Source organism: Canis aureus, chromosome 17, assembly GCF_053574225.1.
Source record: "Canis aureus isolate CA01 chromosome 17, VMU_Caureus_v.1.0, whole genome shotgun sequence".
Lineage (NCBI taxonomy): Eukaryota > Metazoa > Chordata > Mammalia > Carnivora > Canidae > Canis > Canis aureus.
This window is the reverse complement of record NC_135627.1, coordinates 36,497,009-36,505,253: the sequence shown is the minus strand read 5'-3', so window position 1 is coordinate 36,505,253 and position 8,245 is coordinate 36,497,009. Positions and strand designations below refer to the sequence as shown.

Below are 8,245 nucleotides of genomic sequence, written 5' to 3'. Positions count from 1 at the left end.
AAGGGATCATGTATCTGGAGAATGCATAAATGGAACACTTGAGGAAAACTTGAGCTTCCCTGAGAATAGGGCATAATGTTAGTTTGTAGGGTGCATTGTTTGCAAGAGTGATGGAGACTCTACACACATGTAGTTCTGCGGGAGGCTGGACTCCTACCCATGTGCTAAAGTAAAATAAAACCCTGGATATAGTGACTAGAAATCTTGAATAAAATAAATTTCCCCATACTGTAACTTAGCAGTAAGTAAATTGTCCACTTCCCTCTAATCACCTTCAAACATCTAAGTATTTACCTATATAAATCAAAATTAGAGAGCAGTTCCCAGACATTTGAGATTGTTTATTCTCTCTGGTGCTGGTACAACCTCAATAAAAGTAAAATTCTCACTAGTATTCCTTTGGTTTCTCAATTGTCTGGAGAAACCAAACATTCTCGGTGACTCTGCCTAACAATTACAAGATTAGTGTTGGATTTGTTTAATTTAGGAAAATGTGACATTCTTGTTACATGTTTGGGGGCACTTTCATATCTTTCACACTCATTTTTTGAGGGAGGCTGCTCTTAACTCGCAAATTGTCATGTTTAACTTTTAGTTATGTTATCTGTTTTTTATGTTTTTGACATCATCTTTGCTTTATATTTCACAAGCTTTCATAAACTTATAGAAATACTCTTTGCCAACCCATATCGCCACATGATTCCTGATGAGACATTAGCTTAGCTCAATTAATAACATGTAAGCATGCTAATATTTAAGACTTAAAGTCTGTTCTAATATTGTAATAATATTTTACTATAATCTATTATGTTAATTTGGTTCTAAATTATAATCCAACCACTACTAAAATTTGGATTATAGCAGATTCCAATTGGGAGTGTTACTTATTTCTTTATATATCACTCTGTCTCATTGAGCTACATCTCTTTGCCCTCAAGGGTCCAGCATACAACTCAGAGATAACTCTGGGAAAGCCCTGTTATTTGTTTGAAGAAGAAAGCAAGGAATCAAAAGAGGGAAAGGAGACATACTAGAAAGGGCAGGGATGGTGTCCATATACAGAATTTTATCATATACCAGAGAAAGAAACAATCTAATAAACATTGAAACACAATAGGTATAAAAAAGAAATACCTATATTTTATTATAGTTTAATGGAGCTGAGAAGCCTGGATTATGACAAAATAAATGAATAGTCTTTAAAAATTATTGCTGTATGAAGAGCAATGATTTGTCAAAGGGATCAAAAATAACTGTGTGGACCCACTGAATCAAAACTCTGTGTGTGTGTGTGTGTGTGTGTGTGTGTGTATGCATGCATGCACTGAAACAGTTTTGATGCATAAAAGACTTTACCAGGAAGAATAAGAAAGTCTGAAAATAAAAATAAAGTACCCGTAAAAATATTGGAAGGAATTAGAATAGAAAAAGGAAATTAATGGAAAAACGCTGAAATCCAAGTAGTCTGGAGTTTACTTAACAGTAATGTACCAATATTTGATTCTTAGTACATTTGGCAAATGTGCTGTAGTAATAGAAGATGACAGTATTAGAGGAAAATATAACTGCATTAAAGGTATGCAGGAACTCCCCACTATCTTTGCAACTTTTCTATAAATCTAAATTTTTCCAAAGTAAAAAAATAAATGTAGAAATGTATAAAGTGAAGAGCAGAAAACAAAAATATTTTTACAAAAATAGGATAGGAAAAATATCTGAAAACCTTCCCCAAAATAAAAAGAATATTTGATGAGAAAGGAATAGGAAGCAGATGCCACATCCAGGTCCCTTGGTGATGTTTCTTTGGTTTCTGTTAGACACAAGACCAGCCAGATCTCGTGGGCTAAAGTAACAGTGGTTTTTTTGTAGGAACTAACAGGAAGAAAGAGAGGGAATGGGTTTCAGTCTGCTTTCTGTTCATATAGAACAGAACTGTTCTATAGGACTGCTCTCCAGAAGAGATAGAAGCAGTGGGAGCGACTGTTAAAATGCAAAGGTAGATGGATTAAGTTCTGCTGGCAATACTTATTTTCTAATGCCCTATAAAGATCTAGAAGAACCTGGACCTGTGTTACTGCTGTGTGTGTGTCCAACACTCTGGCGAATGTGTGTCCTTTCCTCTATCCATCTGCTGCCTTTGCTCAACTATGTTACTATATTAAAATATAAGTTAGCCTAACTATATTCTTCTCAGTAGATGGCTGGTTAAATAAAGTAGGATACATCCATACAGTGAATTCTATACAAAAACTTGCTAAAATAGAGGTGCAAGTTGCTATCTATCGACATGGAGAAATCACAAAATTTAGTCCCAACATTTTACCAAGTGAAAAATATAGATTACAAAAGACTAGTGTATGTGTGTGTCGGCATCTATCAATCTATCTCAAAATCGGAAGGATTTACTCTAAAATATTACTAGCACTTATCTCCAGATAAATGGTGATTTTTAACTTTCATCTTAATACTTTTAGTATTGCCCAAGTTATTACAGAAGGCATATTACTTCAAGAAAGAGTCAGCTATTCCTCTTAAGAAAAAAAATGACTTATATTTACCACGCAAAGAAATGAGCTACTAGAATTTCAGTTCTGTCTTTGTCAGAGAGAAGTTTTGTGTTCTCAAATTACAGGGCACTCATTAGTCTTCCTAACCGTATCTAGACACAGGGGAGAGTATGCAAGAGAGCCTCTGCTTGTGGATTACTTACACAAAGAGATAACAGACACAGTAAAATATAAGTTATTCCCATAGAGAAGGCAAATGTGGATCATTAGCACTGACCCCTTTTGAGATGGCATTGAGAGTCAAAATTATGCTTAGGGAATTTCTTGGATTATGATGTATTTCAGGATAATGGAGCAAGTCCCTGTGCTACCCCATGTTGACAAATGTGCATTGATGACAACCATACTGAGAAGAATGGAACACTGGACTCAATACTGAGAAAGATTTACCCACTGTAAATACTACTCAACTCATGTTCCCATATATCCCCTTTACTGTCTAGATGTTGGGGTCCCAGAACGCTCACCTCTACAGCAAATAACTGGATCCAAGCTCCAGAGAGAAGTTGAACAACTGAGGGAAGCCCTATTATAACAACTACCTCTTCTTCCTCTTCCTTCCTTTCTTTCCTCCTCCTCCTCTTCTTTCTTCTTCTTCTTCTTCTTCTTCTTCTTCTTCTTCTTCTTCTTCTTCTTCTTCTTCTTCTTCTTCTTCTTCTTCTTCTTCATTTTAAACTGGAAGTCTCTCTAATTCAAAAGATCTAAAGTAAACTTATTTCCTTCACTGTACTTAAGCAACCACCCACACAAAATGCTACACATAAAACCTTAATGTTCAGCCAATAGTTATTTTTCCTAAAGCAATACCAGTGAGATTGCCAACAAGCACAAATTTAGTCAGGTCTCTCTGACTCTTGGTTGATTTATGAGAAAATAAATAAAACTTGTAAACAAAAATATATTTAAATGTTCAAAATAAACACAAAGTAAAGCATAGCCACATGTATTATGTCTTCTGTATATTAAATGTTACACTTTTTAATGGTGTTACATACAGGTGGTAAGAGTACAGAAATGACTATCATCTTGTATCCTGCTATTGGTGCCATGAGTATTTGATACTATGCTATTTGATAGCATATAGCAAAATACATCAAGTGCATCATATCAAAGTACTCTACCTTTTGACCAGATAATTGCATTCTAGAAATATCGCTTAAGAAATTGAACAAAAATAGGAATGTTTAACATGAGAAATGTTTTGTTTCTTTTGGTAAAAAAATAAAGTCATCTTCACATCTATCAATACAGGGATGACCATGTGATTATTAACGTTAGCAATAATTAATATTAGTGTTATTATTAATATTGTATAAATATTGGCAAGTAGTTTCTTATATTTATATGAAAATGTAAAGAATCAAAAATAGGGATTCCTGGGTGGTGCAGCGGTTTGGCGCCTGCCTTTGGCCCAGGGCGCGATCCTGGAGACCCAGGATCGAATCCCACGTCGGGCTCCTGGTGCATGGAGCCTGCTTCTCCCTCTGCCTATGTCTCTGCCTCTCTCTCTCTCTCTGTGTGTGACTATCATAAATAAATAAAAAATAATAATAATAAAAAAAAAGAATCAAAAATAGCCAAGAAAATACAAAGGAAGAAAAAAGTTTAGGGAACTTAACCAACATTTATCAAAACTCATTTTAAAATATAATAATAAAAACAGTATGCCTTAGCACAAGCATAAATAAACAGACCGATAGAATAGAAGTCCAAAAATACACCCATGTATATCCACCAAAGGGCATATGACAAATGTGGCTCTGCAGTAAAGTAAGAGAATAGTCTGCTGAATAAATGTGTTGAGTCAGCTGGCTAACCATATGTATCTGAATAAATCCTAAATCTTGTCTTCTATCACACAAAAACATATTCCAAATGAAGTACAATTCTAAATGAGAGACAAAAAAAATAAAATAAATCTTCTAGGAGTGAAATAAAATATCCTTATGACCCCAGGATACACAAAGATTTTTCAAAAAGCACTAAGCATAAGGGAAAAAATTATAAATGGACTAGATCCAATTTCATAAATATTTTGTACAAGTATCTCAATAAAAGAATAAAAAGATAATTCACACAATGGGACCAAATACATAGTGACCAGTGTCAATAAGAAACTTCTAAATATCAAAAATTAGCTTTCCAGCAGACACCTTACTTGTAAATATGGTGAATGTTCCTAAGACCTGTTAGACTTTCCACCAGAAGTGTGGCAAGCACCAACCACACAAAATGACAGAATATAAGAAAAGCAAAGATTCTATTTATGTCCAGGGAAAGTGGTGTTATGACAGGAAGCAGGATGGCTATGGTGGGCAGACTAAATTGATCTTTTCGGAAAAGGCTAAAATACCAAGAAGATTGTCCTGAGGCTTGAATGTGTTGAGCCCAACTCCAGATGTAAGAGAATGCTGGCTATTAAGAAATGCAAGCACTTTGAACTGGGAGGAGACAAGAAGAAAATGGGTGAAATGATCCAGTTCTAAGTTTCATATATTGTTATATTATGAAGGCAATAAAATCTTGAGGTTATGTTCACTTGAAAATAAATAAATAAATGACTAAATAAATAAATATCAATAATTAAAGGGAAAAATGGTTAAAGACTTTAAGTCACATCTTGTAAAATAGGAAAATCACATGTCTAACTTATGAAAATTGCCTCACCATCATTGTTCAAAAGGGAAATGCACATTAAAATCACAATAAAACATTACCACACATCTCATAGAAGCTATAGTTTTTAGTCAGTATTTTTCATAATCATGTGGAGTAACTATTATTATCATATGATTCAGTTTACTGAAGTATGATTAACAAATAATATATGTATATATTTAAAGTATACAACACGATGTTTTTGTATATGTATACATTGTGAAATGATGATCACAATCAAGCTAATTAACATAGTCACTGGTAATCAACCTTCTGCTCTCTGTTATTGTTTTAGATTTTGACATTTTTAGAGTTTGACCTTTTTTAGACTCCACATATAGGTGATATCATGCAGTATTTTTCTGTGTTTGGCTTATTTCACTGAGCATGTCTTCCATGTTCATAGATGTTGTTACAAATCTGAATCTAATGATAATTGAAAAAAATCATTTATCACAACCAAGCGGAATGCAAGGGTGGTTCAATATTCATAAATCAATCAGTGTGATATATCAACAAGAGAAAGGATAAAAAAAACATATGATCATTTCAATTGACACAGAAAAAGCATTTGGCAAAGTACAACATCCATTCATGATTAAAACCCTCAACAGAATAGATTTAGAAGAACACACCTCAACACAATAAAGGCCATATATTAAAAACCCACAACTAACATCATACTCAATGGTAAAAAACTGAGAGATGAAGAACAAGACAAGGATTTCTGCTCTTACTAACTTTATTCAAAATAGTAGTGGAAGACCTGACCACTGCAGTCAAAGAAAGAGGAATAAAAAACATCCAAATTAGTAAGGAAGAAGTAAAACCTTCAATATTTGCAAATGACATGATACTATATATAGAAAACCCTAGAGAGTCCACCCAAATCTACTAGAACTGTTAAATGAATTCAGTAAGGTGGCAGGATAAAAAAAAATCCATATAAAGAAATCTGTTGCCTTTCTCCACACTAAAGATGAAGTGACAGAAAAATAAATTAAGAAGACAATGTCATTTACAATTACACCAAAAATAATACAATACTTAAAAATAAACTTAACCAAGGAGATGAAAGGCCTGTACTCTGAAAACTATAAAACATTGATAAAAGAAATTGAAGACAACACAAATTAATGAAAAAAATATTCCATGCTTAAGGATTAGAAAAACAAATATTGTTTGGGTACCTGGAAGACTTAGTTAAGTGGCCAACTCTTGATTTCCACTCAGGTAATAATTTCAGGGTCCTTATATTGAGCCCTTGTCTGGCTCTGCACTCAGTGAGGAGTCTGCTTGAGGACTCTCTCTCCCTCTCCCTCTACCCTTCTCTCCACTCTCTTTCCAAAATAAATAAATTTGGGCAGCCCCGGTGGCTTATCAGTTTAGCACCACCTTCAGGGTGGTGATCAGGGCGTGATCCTAGAGGCCCAGGCTCGAGTCCCATGTTAGGCTCCCTGCATAGAGCCTGCTTCTCCCTCTGCCTGTGTCTCTGTCTCTGTCCCTGTCTCTCTCTCTCTCTCTGTGTCTCTCATAAATAAATAAATGAAATCTTTAAAAAATAATAATAATAAAATAGATAAATCTTTTCTAAAAAGGAACAAATATTGTTAAATTTTTCATACTACACAAAGAAATCTACAGATTTAATGCAATCCCTATCAAAATTCCAACAGTATTTTTTTTCACAAAAGTAGAACGATAATCCTAAAGTTTATATGTAACCACAAAAGACCCTGAATATCCAATGTGAACCTGAAAAAAAAGAGTGAAACAGGGTATCACAATCCCAGATTTCAAGATATACGACAAAGCTGTAGTAATCAAAACAGTATGGTACTAGAACAAAAAATAGACATACAGATCAATGGAAGAGAATAGAGAGCCCAGAAATAAACCCATGACAAATGTCAATTAATCTTTAAAAAAGGAGGCAAAAATATGCAATGGGAAAAAGATAGCCTCTTCCCAAAATGGTGTTGGGAAAACTGGACAGCTGCATGGGAAAGAATGAAACTGGACCGCTCACCTTCCTATCCCATATACAAAAATAAACTCAAAATGGATTAAAGATCTAAATGTGAGACCTGAAACCATAAAAATCCTAGAAAGAGCACAGGCAGTAATTTTTTTTTTTTTTTTGACGTTGGCCTTAGCAACATTTTTCTAGATAGGTCTTCAAGACAAGGGAAATAAAAGCAAAAGTAAACTATTGAGACAAATCAAAATAAAAAGCTTCTGCATAGCAAAGAAAAAAATCAACAGAACTAAAAGACAACCTACTGAATGGGAGAAGGTATTTGGGAATGATACATCTGATAAAGCGTTAGTATCTAAATTATATTAAGAACTTGTACAACTCAACATTAAAACAATAAATGACCCGAATTAAATGGGCAGAACACATAAACAGACATTTTCTCAAAGAAGACATTTAGATGGCCAACACACACATGAAAAGATGTTTAACATCACTCATATCAGGGAAATGCAAATTAAAACCACAATGAGATATCATCTCACACTCATCATAAATGGCTGAAATCAAAACCACAATAAATAACAAGTGTTGATGAGGATGTGGAGAACAAGGAACTTTCAAGCAATGCTGGTGGGAGTGTAAATGTGGACACTGTGGACAACAATATGGAGGTTCCTCAAAAAACTAAAAGTACAATCACCATATGATCCAGTAATTCCACTTCTAGGTATTTACACAAAGAACATGAAAGCACTAATTCAAAAAGATATGTACACCCCTATCTTTATTATTAATTATTTACAATAGCCAAATTATGGAAGCAGTCCAAGTACCCATCAATAGATGAATGAATAAAGAACACAATATAATACTAACTACTCAGCCACAAGAAAAAGAATGAAATCTTGCCATTTGCCACAACCAAGATGGATCTAGAGGGTATAATTCTAAGTGAGGTAAATCAGCCAAATAAAGACAAATACCATATGATTTCATTCATATGTGGAATTCGAGAAACAAAACAAATGGACGAAGGAAA

General features: G+C 34.0%; 1 pseudogene; it reads left to right on the top strand.

Annotated features, from left to right (window-relative positions):
* Positions 1-4,733: 4,733 nt before the first annotated feature.
* Positions 4,734-5,053, top strand: LOC144287529 (large ribosomal subunit protein eL42-like; annotated as a pseudogene).
* Positions 5,054-8,245: the final 3,192 nt, after the last annotated feature.